At 36.2% G+C, this 26,958-nt stretch overlaps 1 long non-coding RNA gene across 2 annotated transcripts in view; it reads left to right on the top strand.

Moving 5' to 3' along the window:
• Nucleotides 1-1,519: 1,519 nt before the first annotated feature.
• Nucleotides 1,520-26,958, top strand: part of LOC132671451 (uncharacterized) — a 111,677-nt gene continuing 86,238 nt past the window's right edge. For both annotated transcript variants that reach the window (XR_013557046.1, XR_013557045.1), the window contains exon 1: nucleotides 1,520-2,007. This is a non-coding gene — a long non-coding RNA (uncharacterized LOC132671451). The remainder of the gene's footprint in view (nucleotides 2,008-26,958) is intronic.

Below are 26,958 nucleotides of genomic sequence, written 5' to 3'. Positions count from 1 at the left end.
GGTAGCCTGAGCAGTGTGATACAGCGGTGTTTTTAATTTCAGATTTGAATTATTCATTGCTGGCATTTAGAAAAGCAATTGACTTTTGTGTATTAACCTTGCGTACTGTGACCCTGTATGCATAATCACTTAGAGGGGCACCTGAGTGCTTAGTGGGTTGAGCCGACTTTTGATTTCAGCTCAAGTCATGGTATCATGGTCGTGGGATCGAGACCTCCATCCGGCTCTGCAATGAGCATGGAGCCTGCTTGGGATTCTCCCTCTCCGTCTCTCTTTCCCTTCCCCTCTTATTCCTGCTCTCTCTTTCTCAAAAAAGAAATTAAAATAAATAAGTAAATAAAAATTTAAAAAATCACTTACAATCAGGAACGTTTTGGGGGCCTGGGTGGCTCAGTCGTTTAAGTGTCTGACTGCAGCTCAGATCATGATCTCACAGTTTGTGAGTTTGAGCCCCACATCAGTCTCTGTGCTGACCACTCAGAGGCTGGAACCTGCTTTGGGTTCTGTGTCTCCCTATCTCTCTCTGCCCCTCCCCTGCTCATGCTCTGTCTCAAAAATAAATAAACATTAAAAAAAAATGTTTTGGTTGATAGTTTAGAATTTTCTACATAGGCAATAATGTCATCTGCAAACAAAAAGTTTTATTTCTTCGTTTCCATTCTTCATATCTCAGTATATTATTTTCACGTTGTATTAACTAGGACTTCCAGTACAATGTTGAATAAGAGGGGTATCTTTGCCTTTTTTCTGATCTTAGGGGAAAAACATATAAGTTCTTACCTTAAGTATGATATTACCCATAGGTTTTTAATGATTGTCCCATAGTTCTTGGATTTTTTCTTTCTTTTCTTCTTCTTAAACTTTTATCTGTTTGCATTCAGGTTGGAAATTTTCTATTGACATGTTTCAAGCTCACTGATACTCTCTTTGTCCATATCCATATCCTTCACTTCTGTTAGTCTTTGGTTTTTAGCATGTCCTTCTCAAACTTGCTTTGAGTTTACATCTCTCTGCTTACATTATGCATCTGTTCATACACGCTGCCTACATTTTGCATTAGCACCTTGAAGATATTAATTGTGGTGATTTTGAATTTCCTACCTAATTATTCTAAAATTTGATTTGTCTCTCAGCCTTGTTTTAATGCTTACTTTGCCTCTTAAGACCATGTTATTGCATGTCTTTTAGTATGTCTTGTATTTTGTTGTCATTGTTGAAAACTGGACATGCTATGTTGGGTAATAGAAACCGAAATAATTAGGCATCTCATGTGAGGATTTATGTCAACTTGGCCAAGTGCTGGACTGTGTTTAATATTTGCTGTAGTTGTGGGTGCCAGAGTCTTCAGGGTCCTCACAGTCACTTTTTCTCTTTCTTGGCTGTGGATTTCCATAACAAGTTCTTAAACAGAGTCTGTGCCTTACAGCTCAGTTATAATCCACCATTATTTTTCTAGAACCTTGTTGATATGGTGTTAAGAATTTGGGAAGTAGAAACATTCTAAAATCCAAGAGTTAAACCTCAGTTTTTAGTTAGCTTGAATCACTGGGCTGTGGCTCAGAAGCACTTCATACCTTCCCCCCACCACCATCTTTTTTTCTCTCTTTACATAAGACAGAATGGATAGAGGGGTAAGGAGTTGTCTAACTGCCCTTCCGCAGGTCACATAATGCTCTGATAATATTGTCTCCCCTGGATGGTAAACTTTCATTATGGAGACAGCTCTGGGCATATTTCAAAATGGTTACTTATATTCTAAGTATATTTCAAAATGGGAACTTTTCTCCTCTGCCTGTACTAAATACTAGGGAGATATTTCTGCAACTCTCAGTGAGTACCTTGTAAGGTTACTAAAGATAAAACCCATAGAAATTTAGGACCACCACTAGGACTGGACCCCAGGAGTCTCTATCTGTCAAGCCGGTGCACATTCAGCCCGCAGACATTGATCAAAGTTACCAGTTAAGTGTTTCTACCAGTTACTGGCTCCAGCCAATTCAGCTCCAGGTAAGTTATTCGTGTCTGTACTCATCTTTACTTGCCTGTCTCTCCAGATTTCTGAGGGGCTGTTGTCCTATGGTCTCAATTCTCTGGAGGATCTAAAAAAAGGCCAAAATTTTTGGTTTTCTCAATTTTATCTTCTTGTGAAGATGGGGATAATGAATTCCCAACTCTTTATATGATAACAGAGAAGTCTGTGAAAGGATTTTTTAACATCTGTTAAGTATGATTCTGAATAATGAAACTCTATTCAATTGTTCATGAAGAAATTCCCCGTAAGGAATGAAAGTCTCTAAGTGAAACACTAGGAACAAAATCTTAGACCTAAAATTGACTTGCTGTCTTCAGTACCATCTTTCCCTCTGTTTAGAAAATTGTTTTTGTACCAACTAGGAGTTCTTCAGGTACAAACGACAAATAGACGACTCAGTTTAGCCAGAGCCAAAGACTAATATTACTCGTATGAGTGGACGTCCCAAGGCCAAGTTTACATTCAGCTTGACTAGAGTCAGGGGCCCAAAAACCATATTCAGGGTTTTTTTTTGCTTTTATCCCAGTGAGGGAGGAGGTGAAGCATGATGTTTGGAATCCCAAAAGGACCACGTGTATATCAACTATCGATTTATTACCTCTCAACTCCAAATCCACTATTTTCTTTCCTGTTCTGCAATAATGGATCTGGACTCTAAGATTTCTCCTTTGTAGAGAGCAAGATGTTAATTTTTGTCAGTATAGGATGATGTAAGTACAGGCTTGGAGAAAAGGTCATCTCCTTCTGGTTCTAATGTACTTCTATTTTTTGTTTTTTTCTGCTCTTACTGTTGACAGTATTATGTGTTGGTGTGGGACAGCCCAGTTATATATGCAGAGAAACTAGCCTCTCAATAAGCTTACAGCTCTGGCTCAGTGACCACCTCAGTGAAGCCATTCCTACACCAATGCCACACATCTGAACTGTGCACTATCCAGCCAGCTCATGATCTCTCGATGCTTCTCTTTCTTTCTTACACCTGCCCTCCAACCTTGGCCTACCTCAGCCTGGACGGCTGTTTTCTCCTTGCCACTCTCACCATAATTTCCTGACCCCCTTGCTCCCAGAAGTGTATGCTAGATCAGCCCACCTGTACCCTGAAAAGGTGTCTTCTATTTTCCAATTAGTTTCATGCCCACTGGCCTTAGCCCAACTGCACCCTAGAGAAATATTTCTTGCTTGCTTGATGACTGCACACCAGCTCTTACCAGGAGAAACTCAGAGAGCTTTTCTGTCTTCCAGTTAAACTGTGGTTAAAGCCACACTTCTCCAATGAGGTCTGAATCCTAGCCTTGGGAATAATGCCTTTCCAATTTTGTTTCTTCCTTAAGTACTCCTGGGTATCTCCAGGCTATTCATTAGACCCCTATAGAAGCTCTATAGTTACACTCCCTTTTTGAATTACTTTGTGGTTTATATCTTGACTGTACCCTCATTGATACAATATATCATGGTGACAGAGCTGTTCCCAAAGGACAAGTTCAGGGAAAACATAATGTGATTATTGTGTATTTCACTGATTGAGAAGGCACTATCACATAGATTTATTAGATTATATATAAAGGAATATTATATTATTTATTTCCTATATTGTGTTCCCACAAATTGCCATATTTTAACCATAATTCTGGTTTCTTAGTGGTAGGATCAAATGTTTTTAGCACCGTTGCCCTGTGTGGATAGTATGTTTAACATTGTTACTTTCTACTGTATCCACAAAAAAGAAAGAAAGAAAGAAAGAAAGAAAGAAAGATGACCACAACATCTGATCAATATTTATTCATAGCTAGGCATAAACATTTGTGAAGGGTAAGCATGAGAAGAAATATTGGAAAAACTCTAAATTTTTGAAAGATGGCATGTTGGTATACAAGCCCACATATGACAATTCTTTTGCGAATCATATATTTCTTACCAATTTCCACAATTTTTTATTTCGTCTGATTAATAATTTTGTTAAATAGTTTTACAAATTACCTTTTCTTTTTTTAAAAAAAAATTGTTTATTTATTTTTGAGAGAGAGAGAGACACACAGAGAGAGAGAGAGAGAGAGGGAGCACAAGCTAGGAAGGGACAGAGAGAGGGAGATACTCCCTCCAAAGCAGACTCCAGGTTCTCACTGTCATCACAGGGCCCAACACCGGGTTCGAACCGACCATGGGATCATGACCTGAGCCGAAATCAGTTGCTTAACTGACTGAGCCCCACAAATTACCTTTCTTAATTCCTGGGAGAGTATGCAGACAATTTTTTATGCCGTTGCTAAATTAGCCATTTTTCTCTTTCATTTATACCAACTTTCTATTGTATGTTCAAGAAACATCTCTTGGAATTTCTGATCATCCCATTACTTTTATTATCACTTTAATAATTATATATTCTCTCGTGAGCATTTTATAATAAAAAAAGTTATTTTTTCAAATAAATAGGTTTCATATGCCAAAATATTATGAAATATGTAATCGTTAATTATGAATTTAGCAAATACATATAATAATGAATTATAAACAAACATCCCGTAAAAAAATATGAGAAAATTATCTGCCTTGCCCATTCAAAGAAATGTTACTCTCCTTAACATTGAAGGTCTTTCTTCTCCATCCTAATACATTGTGAACTAATAGGTTTTTTGGTTATTAGTCATCTGGTCTTGACAAAAATAATCAAGAATCCAAGTTGTTGTTTCAGGAAATATTAGTAGAAATTGGCTATCATGATGTGTTTGTGTGCATGGGTGTGTGAGAGAGAAAGTGATTCTTTTTGTTTTTAAGTTACAGCCACTCTCCTATTCCTATAGAATGTCTATTCCAAAATGTTTTTCACTGTAATCTAAATTCCAATAATTGACTTGGCAAATGGCATAGGGATGAATTAGAATTTTGGTGGCTATTGTGGGAACCTTTTGGCATCTTAAGTATAATACATCTAACAGAAGCCATAGAAAAAAAATGGAGGGGAAGTATTAAGCAATAATAGTTGGCCTTATTATTATTATTATTATCATTATTTATTATTATTATGCTGAGGCTTTAAAATGAAATTAAAATCCAACATCTCTTCCCTCAGAGAAATTCTGGAAAGGTCAAAGGAAAGAAACAACTAGCCTTGAAATCATCTAAAATGTCTTTCCTCTGCTCCAAATCCTATACCCTACTTTAATCTTACCTCCTATTTATATAGCTTGCCTCCCCTTCCATGCTCTCCTAAATCTATATATGAACCACCCTTTTATTTAAGATTTTCTGCAGAGTGCTACCTAAATTTTAATGATTGGCTTGAAAATATTTTCAAAATATATTTTGAGGTATCCTTGACAGCTGTTGTAAAAGAATCACTATTCTCTATTTTTATTAATGGACTAAGACCAGAAATAATATATTTAATTTAAAAAAACAAATTGGGATGGGAATTTTCAGTCCTGAACAATCTTTAATTTAAGGACAAATATTTTCAGAGGCTTTAGAAAACTGAAAACCTAAGAACCAAAGCAAACATGGCTTTTCAGAAAAAAACTGGACTCTGAAATAGAAACAAACCAAAGGATCATAAATTCAGAGAAATTTATTGGCTAGGAAGGAGCAGAAAGTTTCTAAAACTACAGAGCTGTAGTGCATTACCTTGGTAGTGATTTGCCAGCTGAAGATGGTACATTAGCTAAGGAAAGATCATTGGCTATCCAAAATTATCCAAAGCCAATAAAAAAAAAAAAAAAAAAAAGAACTGAGGGAATTCCTAGATTATTGTAGACAATGACTGTAGACAGGACTGAAAATTCCCATCCCAATTTGTTTTTTTACATTAAATATATTATTTCTAGTCTTAGTCCATTAAGAAAAATAGAGAACAGTGATTCTTTTACATCAGCTGTCAGACAATGAGTATTCATTTTTTCTAAAATAGTAAAATCCTTATATCATTCAACTAAATATTTCTTATGCTCTACCCATTGAATTCTATTATCCAATGAGGACTGAAACCCTCCACATTAGAATAAAACCAGAAAAGAAGTGAATGGAATGGTGATGCTGGGTTTCCCAAAGACAGAATTTTATTACTTTTTTTTTTTTCTTTAATAGAAGGACAGTTAAAAGACAATTATCCAGCATTTAACACCTGAATATTTTCCTTCCTTTCTTTTTTTTTTCTTCCTCCCTGTAAGACACGAATGTTTCTGTCTAATCTACATTTTCTCTTGGCCTTAAATCCAACAGGTAATTTTTCTTACATTTGAAAGAGTTTTGAACAGGGGTATTTTGTGGAATTTACTGTGATGAACCACAGGTTTCTATAGCAAACATCATCATGATATTAGCCAGATCTATCAATGAGAAAAATGACAGTTGATTATTCAGAAATGGGGTTTCCTTTATTTAAGAAATAGTAGAATGCCTATATTTTTACTGTATACTTTTTCCTAAATTAAATTGTGTTACTGTAAAGATTTCTAATTTGTTTTAAAGGTTTTTGCTAATGCTTCTCTATGTGTAGCATAGGAACCATGTAACAATAAAAATGATGGTAATAATAATTAGAATAATGTCTCCAAGCATATAAATTGTAACTCAATTTATATTTACCTAGTATAGCTGTAACTTTTCAGATTTATTTTTTGTTAAAGTGGCTTTTTTATGAATTAAAAATTAAAAAGGTAAAGATTAAATTTAAAATACATTTTCCACTTAAAATACAAAGTTAAATATGATGGCCAATGATATCAAAACCTACCACCTTAAAACAAAACAAAACAATACAAAACCTACAACCTTGTCAGGAATTTAAGATTATTTTTTATTGTGCTTCTGTCTATAAAATTATGCCTATACATCTCTATCTGTATCTGCACACACACATAAATATATACAATGTCTACATAAAAATGCATTTTATTTTTTTTTAATTATTTAATTTTTATTTTTTGAGAGAGAAAGAGTGAAAGTAGGGGAGAGCAGAGGGAGGGAGAGAGAGAGAGAGAGAGAGAGAAAGAGATACACAGAATCTGAAGGAGGCTCCAGGCTCTGAGATGTCAGCAGAGAGCCCGATATGGGGCTCAAACTCACAAACTGTGAGATCATGACCTGAGTCAAAGTCGGACACTCAACCGACTCACCCAGGCACCCCCCAAAATACATTTTAATTAATAGTAGATTGAACTATAAATCTTTGTCTTTAATTTTATGACAAATATCCTTTCATACTCTGTAGATCAATCTTTTTTTTTAAGTTTATTTATTTATTTTGAGAGAGAGAGAGAAAGCACAAGTGGGGGAACGGCAGAAAGAGAAGGAGAGAGAGAATCCCAAGCAGGCTTTGCACTGTGAGCTCAGAAACCCATGTGGGGCTCAAACTCATGAACTGTGAGATCATAACCTGAACCAAAGTCAGTCTCTCAACCCACAGAGCCACCCAGGTGTCCCAGTAGAGCAATCTTTTTATAACTTATTGTATTTTTAAATTTATTGACAAAATTTCTCCTTTTATGCACTTGTAAATCTTTTATTTTTCTCAGTATATTTAGTTTTATCCCATTCTCTATCCTTATGTAAATTCAGTTTCTCTCTCTCTCCTTCTCTCTCTCTGTCTTTGTCTCTCTATCCTTTCTACTGGGCATGCTGTCCAAGGAGTAATTTTCAGTGTAATTTCTATTATCTTTTTATAACCAGCTTAGAGGATTGCTATATGTCTTTTTTGACATTTCTTCTATATACTGTAATTTGTTAGTTTTCCTTTTATATTATAGTTTCTTAACCTTTCATTTTGTTCCTGTTTCCTTTATTTAAAATTTAATAAATTTATTTACACTTTCCTGTTTAGTAATAAAAGCATAGCCTTCACAATACCCAGAAGTTGGATTTAATTCACTTTATTTTTCAAACTTTCATTTTGTACTTTTAATTTTGTTTTACTCATTCATCTAAGTATTTTAAACATTGATGTTAGTTTTTTCATATGTCTTTAAGTCCAGCTTCACTTTCTTTTTTATTGCATTTTGATCAGCATGTGCTCTGCAATATGACTATTTAGAAATTACTAAATGTGTCTCTGTGACAATGCATTATCTTTAAATTATAAGTTAAATATCAAATTCAAGACTTTTCGCACAGATGATCAGTTTCTCAAACTATGATGCACTCAGTGCCAGGCCAGGGCAGGCTCAACAGTGTTGTGAGAGCACAGCACACACAATGTGAAGCTTATAACTCACTTTCTACAGCCCTTTATGTGGGCCAGCTAGAATTTTCCACGTAAGTATTGTCAATATGAGAGACAAGGCATGATGTTTTAGAAACATTCAATCACTTTTGCGGGCTTAATATTTTCAGAAATCAGGTGATATATCTAAAGTTGTGGCTGAAATATTCTCCAGTTGTGGCTGAAATATTAACCTTTTATCTTTTCTTCTCTTTTAAAATACGTGCTTTATCAGAGAAGGACTTACTACTAATACTAATTTTATAGATATAATCTGCCTTATTATTATTATTTTGGTGGATAAAAGCAGAGGTAACTAAGTTTAAGTTGTTCATCACCTCCTTTTATGTGCCCGGCTTTCTCAAGCACCCCATTATTGGTTAACCACTTAATGCTGGAGGATGGGAATTCCTGACACCGAGTAACATCTCATTAGCATGAACAGCTGGAGGCTGAAAGGGAAGGCACCTTAGGGACTAATTACCTGAGAAGATTTCAATAGCAAACATCTACCTGAATCTTTTCCCCAGAAAGCAAGAGTCTGTTAACCCATGTATAAAGGCTCTGTATGCCTGAGACTAATATTTATTTGAAATTTAAATGTTATAAAGTCCCTCCGTTGTCATGCTGCTCGGTGACAAAAATCTATCCAGGCCAGTTGCCTCATTCACTCTTATTCCGTGGTGTTATGAGTTTCACCTAGCTGGTGTATTTGATGTGGCTGATCTTGGGGATGTGTGTCAGTGGAGGCCTCAGAGAAGTACAATTATTTTCTCATCACTGCTGTTGTGAGGCACAAGGAAGCCATTTGATTGTATTTGACTGGAAGATAATTAAACATTTGTCAGCTGTGTTTGAACAAGAGCTCTGATCCCAGGATCCCTGGGTTCCAGAGGCTTTGTGAAGTCCCTGAAATTATAGGCGATATTTTCTGTGTGTGTGCATGTGTGCATTTTTTTTTCAGAAGTAGATTCTTTTGAAACCCTAAAGCATTACTGCCATGTACTCTCCCTTCCTCAAGTATTAAGGACCACTTACCTTGTTCTTATTCTTTCAAATTAAAGAAGAATTACTTGTATTTTCAAAAAGAAAAGAAAAAAAATAGATGTGATGTGTATCCTTAAGGGGAAGGGACAGCCTCATGTGACAGAAAGGAGGAGAGATAAAGCTTATTAGTCACATGAGGGGGGAATTTTTTTAATTTTATTTTTAATATTTATTTTTGAGAGAGAGAGCACAAGCAGGGGAGGGGCTGAGAGAGAGGGAGACACAGAATCTGAAGCAGGCACCAGGCTCTGAGCTGTCAGCACAGAGCCTGACGTGGGGCTCCAACTCATAAGCCTTTAGATCATGACCTGAGATGAAGTGGGAGGTTCAACCAACAGAGCCACCCAGACGCCCCCTTCCCTCCAGTGGGGGAAATTTTCAGCCACCTATGATAAAATGAGAAAATACAGTGTTCTCAATTTTAAGGATTGTCTTTTATTCTGAGATCATATTTTTATATTTTGCCATATTTAAACCTTAAACTCTAATTTCTTTCATTGAACAATAGTGGTAACTACAGTATTGGATTTTGTTTTTGTAATCTTATGTGCTAAAATTCTTTTTTTATTCTTTTCAAAAACTGAAACTTAAATATGGGTATTACAGTTCTATGTCCTCCTCACCCCTATAAATGCACTCCATACTGAGAGTCAATGTCCGAATCAGTCACTGGTATTAGGGTGACAAGCCCTGTGGTTTGCCCAGGACTGAGTGGTTTTCACACTGAACTTACAATGCTGAGAGAAAGAAGTTTGAAAACCACTGACATCAGCAATGAAATGTGTAGATCAAAAAAAGTCTTCTGGGAGGTATATGTGGCAATGTGTAAGAAATACATATCTAAATGGCAGTATTATGAAATTGTGTTCTGTTTTTATTTGAAAATTCTACGTCATAGTTTTACCTGAGATCATCCTATCCATTATTCTGGAGGTTGTTCAAATCACTTTATTACTTATACCCTCACCTAGGCTGGATCCTGGTAGTTACTGAAAAAATATAAGGTAGCAAAGGCTCATGAAAAGCCATCATAGTGTAGATTCTTTTTTTTTAATTTTATTTTTTAGTTTTTAAAATTTATATCCAAATTAGCATATAGTGCAACAATGATTTCAGGAGTAGATTCCTTAGTGCCCCTTACCCATTTAGCCCATCCCCCCTCCCACAACCCCTCCAGTAACCCTCAGCTTGGTCTCCATATTTATGAGTCTCTTCTGTTTTGTCCCCCTCCCTGTTTTCATATTATTTTTGTTTCCCTTCCCTTATGTTCATCTGTTTTGTCTCTTAAAGTCTCAGATGAGTGAAGTTATATGATATTTGTCTTTGACTAATTTCACTTAACATAATACCCTCCATTTCCATCCACGTAGTTGCAAATGGCAAGATTTCATTCTTTTTGATTGCTGAGTAATATTCCATTGTATATATATATGCCGCATTTTCTTTATCCAATTGTCCATCGATGGACATTTGAGCTCTTTCCATACTTTAGCTATTGTTGATAGTGCTGCTATAAACATGGGGGTGCATGTGTCCCTTCGAAACAGCACACCTGTATCTCGTGGATAAATGCCTAGTAGTGCACTTGCTGAGTTGTAAGGTAGTTCTATTTTTAGTTTTTTGAGGAACCTCCATACTGTTTTCCAGAGTGGCTGCACCAGCTTGCATTCCCACCAACAATGCAAAAGAGATCCTCTTTCTCTGTATCCTCACCAAATGCTATTGTTGCCTGAGTTGTTAATGTTAGCCATTCTGACAGGTATCAGGTGGTATCTCATTGTTCTTTTGATTTGTATTTCCCTGATGATGAGTGATGTTGAGCATTTTTTCATGTGTCATTTGGCCATCTAGATGTCTTCTTTGGAGAAGTGTCTATTCATGTCTTTTGCCCATTTCTTCACTGGATTATTTTCTTTTGGGTGTTGAGTTTGGTAAGTTCTTTATAGACTTTGGATACTAACCCTTTATCTGATATGTCGTTTGCAAATATCTTCTCCCATTCTGTTGGCTGCCTTTTAGTTTTGCTGATTGTTTCCTTCGCTGTGCAGAAGCTTTTTATTTTGATGAGGTCCCAGTAGTTCAGTTTTGCTTTTGTTTATCAATTTTGTTTATCAATTTGTTTGTCAATTTTGTTAATTCTTTCAAAGAACCAGCTTCTGGTTTGATTGATCTGTTCTACTGTTTTTTTGGTTTCGATAGCATTAATTTCTGCTCTAATCTTTATTATTTCCTGTCTTCTGCTGGTTTTGGGTTTTATTTGCTGTTCTTTTTCCAGCTCCTTAAGGCATAAGGTTAGGTTGTGTATCTGAGATCTTTCTTCCTTCTTTAGGAAGGCCTGGATTGCTATATACTTTCCTCTTATGACTGCCTTTGCTGCATCCCAGAGATTTTGGGTGTGGTGTTATCATTTTCATTGGCTTCCATATACTTTTTAATTTCCTCTTTAACTGCTTGGTTAGCCCATTCATTCTTTAGTGGGATGTTCTTCCGTCTCCAAGTATTTGTTACCTTTCCAAATTTTTTCTTGTGGTTGATTTTGAGTTTCATAGCGTTGTGGTCTGAAAATATGCACGATAGGATCTTGATCTTTTTGTACTTACTTAGGGCTGATTTGTGTCCCAGTATATGGTCTATTCTGGAGAACGTTCCATGTGCACTGGAGAAGAATGTATATTCTGGTGCTTTAGGATGAAATGTTCTGAATATATCTGTTAAGTCCATCTGGTCCAATGTGTCATTCAAAGCCATTGTTTCCTTGTTGATTTTCGATTAGATTATCTGTCAATTGCTGTGAGTGGGGTGTTGAAGTCTCCTACTATTATGGTATTACAATTGATGAGTTTCTTTGTGTTTGTAAATAACTGATTTGTATATTTGGGTGCCTTCACATTTGGCGCATAAATGTTTACAATTGTTAGGTCTTCTTGGTGGATAGACTCCTTGATTATGATATAATGACCTTCTGTATCTCTTGATACAGTCTTTATTTTAAAGTCTAGATTGTCTGATATAAGTATGGCTACTCTGGCTTTCTTTTGTTGACCATTAGCATGATAGATGGTTCTCCATCCCCTGATTTTCAATCTGAAGGTACCTTTAGGTCTAAAGTGGGTCTCTTGTAAACAGCATATAGATGGATCTTGTTTTATTATCCATTCTGTGACCCTATGTGTTTTGATTGGACCATTGAGTCCATTGACATTAAGAGTGAGTACTGAAAGATATGAATTTATTGCCATTATGATGCTTGTGAGTTGGAGTTTCTGGTGGTGTTCTCTGGTCCTTTCTAATCTTTGTTGCTTTTGGTATTTATTTATTTGTTTATATATATATATATATATATATATTTTTTTTTTTTTTTTTCATCTTTTCTCCCCTCAGAGAGTTCCCCTTAAAATTTCTTGCAGGGCTGGTTTAGAGGTCACACAATCCTTTAATTTTTGTCTGGGAAACTATCTCTCCTTCTATTTTGAATGACAGCCTTGCTGGATAAAGAATTCTTGGCTGCATATTTTCCTGATTCAGCACACTGAATATATCCTACCACTCCTTTCTGGATAGGTTTGCTGCAAACCTGATCTGTCTTCCCTTGTAGGTTAGGGACTTTTTTTTCCCTTGCTGCTTTCATGATTCTCTCCTTGCCTCAGAATTTTGTGAATTTGACAAGATATGCCTTGTTGATGGTTGGTTTTTGTTGAATCTAACGAGGGTCCTCTGTGCTTCCTGGATTTTGATGTCTGTGTCTTTCCCCAGGTTAGGAAAGTTTTCCACTATGATTTGCTCACATAACCCTTCTACCTCTATTTCTCTCCCTTCCTCTTCTGGGACCCCTATGATTCTGATGTTCCTTTTTATGTGTCACTGATTTCTCTAATTCTTAAATTGTGCTCTTTTGCCTTGATCTCCCCCCTTTTTTCTGCTTCATTATTCTCTATAAGTTTGTCCTCTATATCACTGATTCTCTGTTCTGCCTCATCCATCCTTGCTGCTGCTACATCCCTCCATGATTGCAGCTCAATTATAGCATTTTTTATTTCATTCTGGCTATTTTTTACTTCTTTTATCTCTGCAGAAAGGGATTCTAATCTATTTTTGACTCCAGCTAATATTCTTATTATTGTGATTTTAAATTCTGGTTCAGACATCTTGCTTGTATCTGTGTTGTTTAAATCCCTGGCTGTCATTTCTTCGTGCTCTTTCTTTTGGGGTGAATTCCTTTGTTTTGTCATTTTGAAGGGAGAAAAGGAATTAATGAGGTAGAAAAATTGAAATTAAAAAAATTAAAATAAAAAATGTTAAATTAAAAATTAAACACACACAAACAAATGGAATAGATGATGCTAGATCCTAGGTATGTTTTGGTCTGGGTGTTGAAAGTGGTTTGACAGATTAGAGGAAAAAAAAGGGAAGGGGGAAAGAAAAAAAAAAAGGAAATCGTATGAGAATTTGAAAAAATGAAAACACTGAAGTAGACTAAAATGAGATGATGGGGTAAAATTGAATTTGAAAAAATATACACAAAAGTAAATACTATAGTAGAAAAAAATTAAAGAAAAATATTTTTAATAAAAATTAATATGATTTTTTCTTTTTCTCTATTCAAGAAAAAAAGAAATGAAAGCGAAAAAAGATAAGAAAAAGAAAAAAGGAAAAAAGGAAAAAAAGGAAATCGTTTGAATATTTGAAAAAGTGAATACACTGTAGTAGACTAATATAAAATAATGGGAGTGAAATAGAATTTGACAACATTTACATAAAAGCAAAAATATAGTTAAATTAAATAAAAATATTTTTAATGGAAATTGAAAGTAAAAATAATTTTTTTCTCTTTCTGCATTCAAGAAAAATAAAAGAAATGAAAAAGAGAAAAAAAAGAAATAAAAGGAATTTTTTTGAAAATTTGAAAAGGTGAATACACTGAAGTCGACTAAAATAACATGATGGAAGTAAAATAGAATTTGAAAAAAATTACACAAAAGTAAGAATATAGTAATGAAAACTAAAGAAAATATTTTCAATAAAAATTGAAAATAAAAATGAATTTTTTCTCTTTCTGTATTCAAGAAAAAGAAAAGAAGTGTAAAAGAGAAAAAGAAAAAAAAAGAAGGGGGTGAGACTTGTGTTCTTGAAGAGTGAAGTTGGCCCGGTTGGGCGGGGCTCATTGTAACAGCTCCGCTCTCCACTAGATGGCGCTGACAGCCTACTGGGGTGTACTCTTGCAGCCCTCCTAGGTGCGCATGCGCAGGAACAGTGAAAATGGCGCCAGCCAGCTCCCCAATCTGTTTTCCTGGTATCTGCAATTGCGCACCTGTCCTCTGTCTTCAGCTTTCTGTCCACTCCCTGCTTTTTCACTCTCCATGACCAGCCCCAGGCAGTACCTCTGTCCCGAGTTTTGTCTCAGATGCGGCTGTTTTCCCCGACCCGTTACTTCCGAAGGGCTGCGGCTTTGACCCGTTCCACCCCTCTGTGGGAGGGTCTCATCGAGCAGTGGCCGAATGAGCAATGGCCGAATGTCGGCTGCACCCAGGAACGCTTGCTGGACCCTGCTGCTGCCAGTGCCCCAAGACTGCGGCCAGGTGCCAGCCTGCCCCAGAAAAAATTCACGAGATAGTGTAGCAGCAGCGTTTCAGGGATTATGGAAAATTACAAGCCACATCTGGCACCAGGCTTCACCCTTAACGACCTTGCTCCAGCACCAGCGAATGTGGCCGTTTTCTGGGGTCTGCTGGGACCAGGTGGCTTCAACAGTCTCTACCAAACGTCCTTCCAGCAGTGGAACCGCTTTTTCCCATGTGGCCTGAGAACCTCCCGGACCCCACTCTGTTCCTGGGGATTCGCCCTTCCCACCAGAGCACCATCAGGTAATGAGCTGTGGAGTTGCAGCCTTTGTGCTCCCCTTGTTTACAGTCTTAATGGAATTTAAACCCTCTCCTTTCTCCTTTCTCCCTTTTCAGTATAGTCTCTGCAGCTGTTTCCAATTTTCCACTTTCTCTCCAGCTGCTCTTGGGGAGGGGTGCTGTTCTCGTATTCTCCCCCCTTCCCCAGTCTCCATCCTCTCTCTGCCCACAAAGTGGTTCCCTACCTTCCGCGGCTTCTTGCTCCCCAAATTCACCTCTCTGCGCCGTGTACCTGCCGAATTCTGTGGTTCAGGTTGTGCAGATTGTTGTGTTAATCCTCCAGTTTTCTAGGTGTGTAGGATGGTTTAGTGTTGGTCTGGCTGTATTTCATGGGTGCAAGACACGCAAAAAAAAAACTTCCATGCTTCCGGCATCTTGGCTCCTTCATCACAGTGTAGATTCTAATGGCATATGTTCCCTAGGCTTCCAGTGCAGAAACTTTCAAATAGTAGATGTTTATGTTTGGGGCATTTTCCGAGAAGTGATAGAGAAGGCAGCAATGTCTTACCTGTGACATTACCTGTTACGTGCACATCCAGTATTGCCTGCTGTCTGACTCGTGTAAATGGTATTTGCAAAATAACATCGTGCTGTCTGCAAGGTGTGACTGTGAACAGAGGGCCTTTGTCATTTTAAGGTTGTAAAAATGAACTAATTGGTATGTCTTATATTTTCCACTGTTTGAACAACAAATGTGTGTAGGTATCTATGATTGTAATATTTACCAATTAATCTAAATAGTTCATACTTAAGTTATAAAGGGTTTCAGGTGGTGTTAAGTATTATGTACCAACATGGCTGAGACATATTGCCCAAATATTTGGCCAAACACTATTTTGGATAGCTGTGAAAGCGTTTTTTGAATGATATTAATATACACGCAGATGGACTTTGAATAAAGCAGATTATTCTCCGTAGTGTGGGTGGACCTCACCCAATCAGTTGAAGGCCTTAGCAGAACAAAGACTGACCTCCCCTAAGCAAAAGGGAATTCAGTTTGCAGACTCCTGGTCTCGTGACTGCCAGTGTACCCTGAAGATTTTTGACTTGTACCTCCACAATTGTGTGAGCCAATTCTTTAAAATCAATCTCTCTCTATGTATACACACGTCCTGTTGGTTCTGTTTCTCTGGAGAGCCCTGACTAATACAGTGAGTATATCTTTAAGTCATTCTTGTTCAGACACCATTTAGCTTACCAGCATTTGGATTTCCCAATTTACACAGTGTTAAAGCGTATGGGGATTCTTATATTGTATCAAATGTGAACAGTTAAAATTTCAAATTCTTTTAAATTTGCTGTACATTCACCTAATTAATGGGGTAGTCTGATTGTCTCTAAAAAGTGTCTGAACAGAACTTACTAAATTTGAGAAGATGATGATTAAAAATCAAATATAAAAAATGGGAATCTTGAGATAAACAAACAGCTGTTGGTTGATCTATTACTAGTAGATAGGATTTATGTGGACTTAACAGAAGTGTGATTATTGAACGGCAGCAAAGATTAAAGTTAGTATCAATCCATATGAGGCCTTAGTTATGTGAAAGAAGCTGAGAAAAAGAAAAGAAAATCTAAAAAAAAAGAAAAATTGCTAGATTCTAACAAAGTTTAAAAAAATTCAATTATAGAAGTGAAGAATGGCAATTACTGATGACTATTCTTGAGTATAGAAACTGAAAATAGTAAGACAGAAATTGATGCTAAAAATAAGTAGCAATAAAGAATTCTAGATGATTTGAGTAATCCGCTTACTTATTTTATAAAATAGTAAATATTATCTTTTGGAAAAATTTGAATCTTGAATTTTTCTCTCACCTTCCTGTGAATCTCTTTCCTCTTTACCCTGCCTATCCTTTGGAATAAGACATGAGGCTTAGTGCCACCAGAGATAATGCATATAACCTAGTAGCATATCTAGCTAAAGAGTAATCACAGTTAATCCAAGATAGAACAGGGAAGAAACAGATCCTTTGGAGTGGAAGAGAGGAAAGAATTAAAAATTAATTTCTACTTTTCTCCTACAGCTCTTTTATCCTGGCATTTAACCTGTAGAATGTGACTCTTGTGAGGAAAAGAAAAAAGAAAAAAAGAAAAAGAAAAGTAAAACAAGGAAGGATTTTGTTGCAGGTTTAATTTGGGGCACAGAGATTGGATGTGTGTCATGTTCAGACTTTAAAAAGACCTATGGGCTATCAAGAATTGCAGCAGGGTCTAATCAACCTGGGGGACGATGAAGACCCCTGGAAGCATCATGGAGAGAATATGCCTTGAATTGTACCAGATAAAAAAATGGGGCAATGTAGGTTGTTGTATAAAATACAGACACATATATATACACATATAAATATTACATATCTGTGTGTGTATATATATATATGTATATATGTGTGTGTGTGTGCGTGCACACACAGATCTGAGCCATATTCCTTGCCTATTAATCACAAAGACATTTAAAATTTCTGCCCTACCCAGACACTTGTATCATAAGGACAGTGGTGAAAGAAAAAGTAAACAGACCTGTAAAGTTGTTTTACATTATAGTACATGGTGATAAATTGCTGGGAATTTTAAAGTTCTCAATCTACCTCTCCTTTCTTGCCCATCCTTGCAAGTCTCTAGGTTTTCAGTGGGACTTCAAAACAAAAAAAAAGAAGAAATTTAGATTAATTACAGATGACAAAATAATGGTATACAATACTTTGTATAATTTAATTTCTAGTTTATAAAAGGCACAGTTTAGTTCTTGGAAAATCTTGCCATACCCTGAGGAGCGCAGTCTTTCTTTTTAGTACTTTTTCTAAGAATAGCATCTGCTATGTGTCAGATTCATGCATATGAGAAACATGGAATCATCTAGGTAAATTTGACTAGTTTACAGCTCAGCGGCCAAATGTATCTCAAAGTCCTGATGATTGAAACTTACTGAAAATATCCCATGCTATATTTTCAAGTTATGTTTTTACTATCTGATAGCCAAGACAGGATAGGTACTGTTGACTTGAGAGAAGAGCGCTAGTTTATTTATTTTTAATGTTTATTTATTTTTGGGAGAGAGAGAAAGAGAGCACGCATGCACATAAGTGGAGGAGGGGCAGAAAGGGGGGTGACAGAGGATCCAAATGGGGCTTTTCACTGACAGCAGAGAGCCCGATGTGGGGCTTGACCTCGCAAATGACAAGATTATGACCTGAACTGAAGTTGGATGCTTAATCGACTGAGCCACCCAGGTGCCCCAAGAGTGCTAGTTTAAATAGAATAATTGGGGAAGGCATCCTTTGGTCAGAGGCCAGCTGAAAGAGGTAATGGAGAAAACTGACTATTGGGAGAAGAATGTTCCAAGCCAGGTACATGGTGTAAAGTCCCTGAAATAAGAGCATGCTTTGTGCATTCAAATAATAACAAAGAGGCTCATTTTTGGAACAGACTGAAATAAATAGAAGAAGTAGGAGATATTGTCATAGAAGATGGAAAGGAAACAGTTTATACAAGACTTTGTGCAGAATTTTAAACACTTTTACTGTTAATAAAACGGGAGTGATTGAGGGTTTGAGCAGAGACGTTATGTGATCTTTTTTCACTTTTTACTCTGAATATTTTCAAACAAGTCTTATATATTTTTACGAGCAACTTTTGAAAGTTTGTGACTATCAAAGGTTTAATTCACATAAATTGTCAAATTTAGTGGAATAAAGTCATTTATAATATTCCATTGTTATCCATTTAATGCCTGTATATCTGTAGTGACAACCTTGTTTCATTACTCATATTGGTAATTTTATTTTATATCTTTCATTCTTTTTGGGAGCAAGAATTCCTGTCCCCTCAAAGGTCCTTCAGGCTGGACCAAGAATCGAACTGACATGAGACAGATTAACAGGAGAAAATCAAATCGGTACATACAGGGAATCCACATAGACATGGAAACTCCAAAGATAGGCACAATGAAGTATATGTGTCATCCTGAACTAAGGAGAAGGGGGTGGGTGTCTGGGACTTCAGAGGAAAAAATGCAATTCACAGGGTGATAAAAGAGCAGATGTTTGGTAGTTTGATGTTTGCCCTACCATATACTTGGGTCATTCAGATAAAATTTATCTCTGCAAATAACCCTATTCTGGAAAGACCCCCCCCCCCAAATTTAGATTCTTCTGTGTAGTTAAGGGAGGGTCTCAAGTGCCTTCAGCTCAGCTCAAAATAATCCACATGCCCAAGTGGTACCTTCTGGGGAGGGGTACTATTCTGAACCCCTTCAATTCTCATCAGTGTGTGGTTGAGTGCCCTCCCTAAAGAATGTGGTGAGAAAGAAACCTCAAGAGAAGGCAACCTGGCTAAGTGCGTAGGTGACATCCCTCACGACCCTGTAACATGAGACCACCCAATCAGACTATATGTCTATACATTACCCATATATGGGAGACAAAGAAGTACAAAATATATAAAAGGCCACGTGGTGTTTGGGGCTCAGTTTTTCAGTAAGAACCCAACTGAGCCCGCGCTGGCACGAATAAAGTTGCTTCCTGGAAAGAAAGGCCATTGCGTCATGACTCTGTGTGAGAATTCTACTACAAGTGTAGCTAGAGGTTTATCAAATGTATCAATCTTTTCAAAGAACAAGCATTTGGTTTTATTGATATATTTGGTTCAGGATTTCATTTACCAATGATCTCATTTTTATTATTTTCTTTCTTTGGATTGTTTTGAGTTTCTCTCTTCTTTCTCTAAATAATTCTTTGGAGTCCTTTCTTCTTTTGTAAGATAAACATTTCGCCCTATAATTTTCCTTCTAAGCACTGTTTTAGTTGCATTCTATAAATATTGGTGGTATGTTTTCATTTTTATTAATTAAAATATTTTCTAATTTTCTTTGTGACTATTCATGGCTTGGTTAGTAAAATATTGTTTAGTTTCCAAATATCTGGAGATTTTCCAGATATCTTTCTATTCTTGATTTGCATTTTAATTTTGGTCAGAGAATACTTTGTATGATTTCCATTCTTGAAATGTGTTCAGGTTTGTTTTATGTCTTGTGTAGGGTCGTTTTGGTGAATGTTTCATTTGTACCTGAAAGTGTGTTCTGCTGATCTTGGGTAGAATGTTTTGTCATTCAGTTCTTCTATATCCTTAGCGGTATTCTGTTTCCTACTCTAAACTCATGAGGGACAAGTGTTGAAGTCTTTAAGTACATTTTTAAATGTAGGTTTTACTATTATTGAGGTATAGTGAGACCAAAAGGTCAGGTGATGACTGACATTGAAAAGATAGTTTGTTCCTCACAGCTTCCAAGAGAGGGTATGCCAGGCCACACAGAACTACACAAGGAAACATCAGGGTTGGTCAGGAGGTCGAGGGAGCAAGGGGAAAATATGGACAAGGGCCTTAATTGTGGTTTCTGTGGGGAAAAAAACAGGTGACATAGTATAAGCAGGTTTAAGAATTAGCTATTTTGAATAATTGCAGTGATCTCTAGGACATAGGAACTGTTGCTGGTTGCTGCTACCTAGCCCAGGTGGGTTATCAGTGGTCCTGACTGTAAGAGCCTGATAAAGAAGGCAGTTGGGGGATATGGGCTCTTGACTGATCAGTTTGCATATGAAAAGTGTGCTCAAAGACAAATAATTTACCATCTGTAGGAACTGACTAGCCCTTAGGGCACAGTCTCTTCAGGGTTAACAAGACTTCCAATGTCAAAGCCACCAGAAATATAGAAAGTAAAAAAAGACAATTCAACACCATGGGTGCATTTGTCTATTTCTCTTTTTACTCCTTTTGATATTAGTTTCATTGCAAAGCTCTGTTATGTGCTTATACATTCAGCATCATCATATCTTCTTGGTGATTTACCATTCTTGTCATCATGTAAAGTCCCTCTTTTTTCTCTGGCAATATTCCATGTGCTGAAGTCTACTTTCTCTGATATTAACATAGGTGTTCTACATTTCTTTTGATTAATTTTGGGGAATTACTTAATTGAAATTAATTTTTGATTTTGTATTACATTTTTCATCTTGTAACTTTTAACTTATATATATCTTTATACATAAAGTGTATTTCTTATGAGGAGAATATAGTAGGGCATTTTATAAAGTCAGCTGAATTGTCACTACTTTTAATTGAGATGTTGAGACAATTTACATTTAAGTGTTGCAATGATTGAATTTAATTTCCCACCCTGTGCTTATTTTCTAGTTGTTTTAATTACTCTTTGCTTCTTATTCCTCTGTACTTGGACTGGATATATTTTATTATTACATCCATTACTGACTTTCTGTTGCATCTATTTTTCTAAGTTTTAGAAGTTTCTCTAGATTTGGAGTATCTTATTACAGTCTGCTTTTAGATAATATATCAGTTCACATATAGTCTACGAATCTTAGTCAACATATACTTTTCAATTCTCCTTCGTAGCCTTTGTCTTATTGCAGCCCATATTTTACATGTGTTATATACCCCATACCTTGATACTTTTTTTTATTTTTGGTCTTTAATAATAAACCACCTCTTACAGCAATTAAAAGTAAGCAAACTGACTTTTACATTTATCTTTATTTTTACCAATTCCAAGGTACTTCATTTGTTTTTGTAGATGTGTGTTTCTCTCTGGTATTGTTCCTTGTGCTTGAAAACTTCTTTGAACATTTTTTTGAAGCCAGGTCCGCCAGAAATAAATTCTAGCAGCTATTATTTATTGGGAAAAAATCTATTTCACTTTTAGTTATAAACATATTCTCACTGAGTGTAAATGACAGGTTTTGTTTTCTTCCACTGCTTAAAGATATTACAGTATTGTCTTTGAGGTTGCGTTGTTTCTGACAAGAAATCTTGCATATTTGTTTCTTTGCTCGTCTATAGGTAATGTGTCTTTTTCTTTGGCTGCTTTCAAGATTTTTTTCTTATGTTTTGCCTTCATCAATTTAAACATGATGTATCTACTTATGTATGTATTGTATTAATTGTTAATAGTAAAAATATTTTTCTTCTATATCATCATGATTTGTTTACATGATTTTTTTTCCCACTGTTTGTTCTCAGTGTATTCATTTGAATGATTTCCACTAACCTATCCTTAAGGTCACTGATCATTTACTCAATTGTGCCAACATAACTCTCCATCTCTGGCATTATCACTTTCATTTCTAACATTATATTTGATTTAAAAGTTTTACCTCTCTACCGGGATTCTCCCACATTCGCACATGTCCGTGTTTTCTACTAGATTCCAAGCATATTGATTCTAAGCATATTCATTATTTTAAAATTCACACTGGAAGTACCTGGGGGGCTCCATCAGTTAAGCATCTGACTCTTGATCTCAGCTCAGGTCATGATCTTATGGTCCTGAGGTTGAGCCCTGCATCAGCTGAGCGTGGGGCCTGCTTGTTATTCTTTCTCTTCCTTTCTCTCTGCCCCTCCCCCACTTGCACTCTCTCTCCCTCTCTCTCAAAATAAATGAATAAACATTTAAAAAAGAAAAAAATCACACTGGTAGTCACAATATCTGGATCATTTCTGAGTTTGATTCTGCCAATTGCTTTGTTTCTTGACCATGAGTTTGTTTCATTTCCTCTTATTTTGTTTGTGTGACTGTGTGTGTTTGAGTCAAATTTTTATTGGATACTAGGATTCATATGTAAAAGAGGAAAGATTGAGGTAAATAGTATTTATAACTGGAAATATGTTCTCTTTCATGCAGTAGCATGGGGGTACTGAATCAATCTTGTCAAAATTCAAACTTAAAATTAGTCTACTGATGCCTTGTACTTAGGTGGGGGACTGGGATTCAGAGAGCAATTCTTTTCTTTTTTTCTTAAGTTTATTTATGTATTTTTGAGAGAGAGAGAGGAAGAGGGCATGAGTAGGGAAGGGGCAGAGAGAGAGAACCCCAGGCAGGCTCTGCACTGTCAGCACAGAGCCTGATGCAGAGCTCGAACTCACTAACTGCAAGATCATGACCTGAGCCAAAACCGAGCGTCAGTTGGCTTAACCAACTGAGCCACCCAGGTACTCCTCAGAGAGTACTTCTTAATGTTTGTGCTACAACCTCACTTTTGAACTATCCATGTATGCTGCACAACAGAAGAGTTCATTCTCTCTCTTAAAACATGACCTTTCCCCAGGGGTAGATTTCTGATGTTTGCAAATTTGTGTCTTGCTAGGATTCTGCTAGGGCCTGGGGCAGGAGGAAGACTGTTCCAGCCTCAATAGTGGGCCTCCAGTGTGGGATTTTCTCAGCATTTCTGTCATTTTCCCTATGGCAGACAGCCAGAATTCTGCCTTGTGTTTCTCTGGTTCTTGTTGGGGAGACCATTTTTGATATAACATCCCTGCCTTGGGAATTTTTCATCAGCTTCCTCATGGGTAGAGATCTTTCTTCTATATCCTTCCCTTTGCTCTTGGGGTTTGCTATCCCTCCCTTTGATGTGAAACGCTTTTCAGAGACAGTCCATTTTCTTTACAGAGGCCTGATCCTTTTCCCTATGCTTGCCACACAGAGGGGTAACTCTAGGTGTTTTCCAGCCTTGTCCTCTGTTTTCTTATTACTGTACCATAAGGTTCCGAAAGAAAGAGACCGTGGATGGGGGCAAACTCCCTTTGCATCTCATTCTCGTGGGCTCCACACTGTCAAATCAGCTCCCAGTTGGCCTTTAGATTTTTATTAATATTTTAGCTCATTTGATCCTCCTTGTTTATATGTTGGCCCTGCCTTTCTTTCTTGTTGAGAAGGTTTAGGCATACAATTTCTTCTTAGGGGAAGGAGCTGTCCTATTTCAAACTACGTATGTGGCTCCCTGAAAGCTCAGCTTCCTTATGGGTTCAAGAAAATTTACAATTTTTTTTCTGGCTTACTTCTAGTTATTAGAGTAGAAATGATACTTTTTCAGCTAGCTACAAACAAGCAGAAGTGGAATTATCCTCTTATTTTCTTCAGACACATTCACTCAATTAATTCATTAAAATATTCGATAAATACATTCCAACAAACACAACTGTGGACTCAAAATTAACTGATCAACTACAGAGTTACCCTCAAGAGCAACACATTTAGAAAAGAAATTTTGAGTCTGTCCTGCCTACAACTGATCCTATGTACCATGGCTGTGTTAAAATTCTTAAAATTGGACTTTCATCATGTAATGAATGGCTTAGAAAGTCACAATTAACTCCTACCAACATCTAACCTACATTTATTTGCCTTATTTTCAACTACCACCCAATTAGTTTTCTTCCTTATGCTTCCACAATCAGAATGTTCTTCCCCATTTTTTTCCCCTTCCAGAGACTTACAGCCTCCAAGGTTTCTTTACCAACTACTTAGTTCTCATCCAATATTGGTGCCTCTCAGCGCTTTTATAACACTAACATTCTGAACCATACAACTTAGCACATAATTATAGAAATATATTTTTCTGTTTCTTTGTTTTTTTTTTCTCTGGGTCTTGGCTTCGTGGGAGGAAGGGAAGGAAAAGTAACTCCTCATAGTATTTTAATGTCTTCCATGTGGCCTAGCAAGTTCTGGTCTCCTGTATTTTTATGACAAACTAGAATATTAAGTAAATAAATTTGCAATAAACTCAGGAACAGGTCAAATATTGTTAAATACTCTACTTGAATAAATATATGGAATGCACTTAAAACCCTGAGGGACAAATATGTACTTTCTGACAGCTGGATATCAGATTAATATAGTGTACAAGTTTAAAGTTTCTAATATGAGGGAAAATGACACAGTAAGATTAATGGTTTTCCTTGCAACTACATTAATTACTTTGGGGCTTGATACAGCAATCATGGTCACACATGTTGTCATTTCAATATATATGTAGAATATAATGTAGGCAGATGTGCTCATTTTGATGATTTTAATCAAAGATCTATTTATGTGACACTTATCTCCAAGTTATTTAAATGTTTAGATAATCTAATTACACTCATTTTAATTATCAGTGTGGAAAGGAGAAAGAATGAGATTGCTCTAATTTCTCTCTTTTCTAGAATGATAACTCTTTCCAAAGAGAGGAGTTTGAACTTGTCTGTGATGGTACTAATTCTTTACAAGTCCAGTCAGGGATAGACTTTCTAGAGAAATTGTGTGTGTGTGTGTGTGTGTGTGTATGTGTGTGTGTGTGTGTGTGTATACACAGAAAGTATTTTTGTGTGCCCTGATAGAGAAGACATAGTATGAAACTCTTTCTACACATGTACGTTGGGAAATTTGCAAATAGAACCAATTCCCTGTGCCCTAATAGAGAAGACATAGTGTGAATTTCTGTGCCCTGATAGAGAAGACATAGTGTGAAACTCTTTCTACACATGTATGTTGGGAAATTTGCAAATAGAAACAATTCCTAATATATCTCTTACCAAATGAGTCAGTAGTTGCAAGAGTAAGCAGTATTTTTTTAAGTTATTTTTTTACTTATAAAGAAGTTGAAATGGATTGGTAATGACACAATTTGTGATTTAGAATATTCATCATTATGTCCATTACAGGCAAAGTGAGGGTGGACTGACAAGAGGTCAGAGGGTATAAGCTCTGTATAATTAGATACATTGGGTAACTTGTCTGCTCTTACACCCAATACATTACATTGGCTAAGGGTGACTTGATTTGTTAATGCATTATGAGAGATTTTACCGGGTGTTTTTCCCTTCCAAAGCCACTTAAATATTTATTGTCTGAGCAAGTTATAGTTTTCTTCAAGGTCAAAGATGCCTGCCTTTAAGTAAATCATTCTATTAGTCCCTGAGAATTCTTTCCTGTTCTTGTTCGAACATATAACTACATCCTTAAATTTCAGACTCTAATGCTCTTGCTTATAACTATAAACTCCAATATTGGCTGTTTTTAGCAGATACTCAGAGTAATATTAAATCTCATTTACATATTACAAACTGATTCCCAGTACAAAAATGGGTGGTTGGGAATGATGGGGATGGTGAGCAAAGGGAGAATGAAATTATGTGGGGAAAATCGATCTTGGTACCCTGCGGCAATAAGAAATTATTCATTAGTCAACATAAACCACCTCATTTAAATGTCTCAGATTCGCACACTGAGGAAGCAAAAGTCAGACATCTCTAAATCTTTTAACATGCATAAATATTGCATCAAGAGTATTAACAAATACATTTTCTTTGATTGAATATTTTGTATTTTAATTTTATAAACCCATTTCTATTTTATATCAATTATAAGTAATAGCATTTATTAATGATTCCTGGTGAACTAAAATTTTTGCAACAAGGATTTAGAGATGAATTCTCATTGATTAGCCCAATGTTTTCCTTATTTTAAAAGATGCCACATTTCACCTACCTTTCTCTCTTTCTTCAGTACTTCAGCATTCAAAAGATGATATATACATCACTAAACAAATCAGTCAGGAAAATCAATTGTTCACATTATTTTTCTTGTTTCTACACAAAAGAATATCTTCCATAATGCCTCGTTCTTGTAGACAGTAATCACATCTTTTGACCCCTTTAGGCTTTTCTAAAGAACTTCATAAAATTGCAATTGTCGTGCCATCTTTATTTTACTCTCATATACTGCCAATTTAAGTTTTTAATACTATTAATTGTATCAGTTATTCCTCTTAAAGTTTTTGCTGCTAAGGGAAATATACAGCATACTAAATCCTAGGATAAAAAAAAATTCTAATTTAGAATAAACTCTGAGCCCAACCATGGAAGCAAAAAAGTTATTTATGTTCCTAGATGAAATAATTTATCTTGCTTTGAAAACACACTGATAAATATACACATATCAGATATACATAGAGATAGATTTA

This window comes from Panthera onca, chromosome C1 (genome assembly GCF_046562875.1).
Source record: "Panthera onca isolate mPanOnc1 chromosome C1, mPanOnc1 haplotype 2, whole genome shotgun sequence".
NCBI classification, from domain to species: Eukaryota; Metazoa; Chordata; class Mammalia; order Carnivora; family Felidae; genus Panthera; species Panthera onca.
This window is presented reverse-complemented; position numbering and strand designations above follow the sequence as displayed.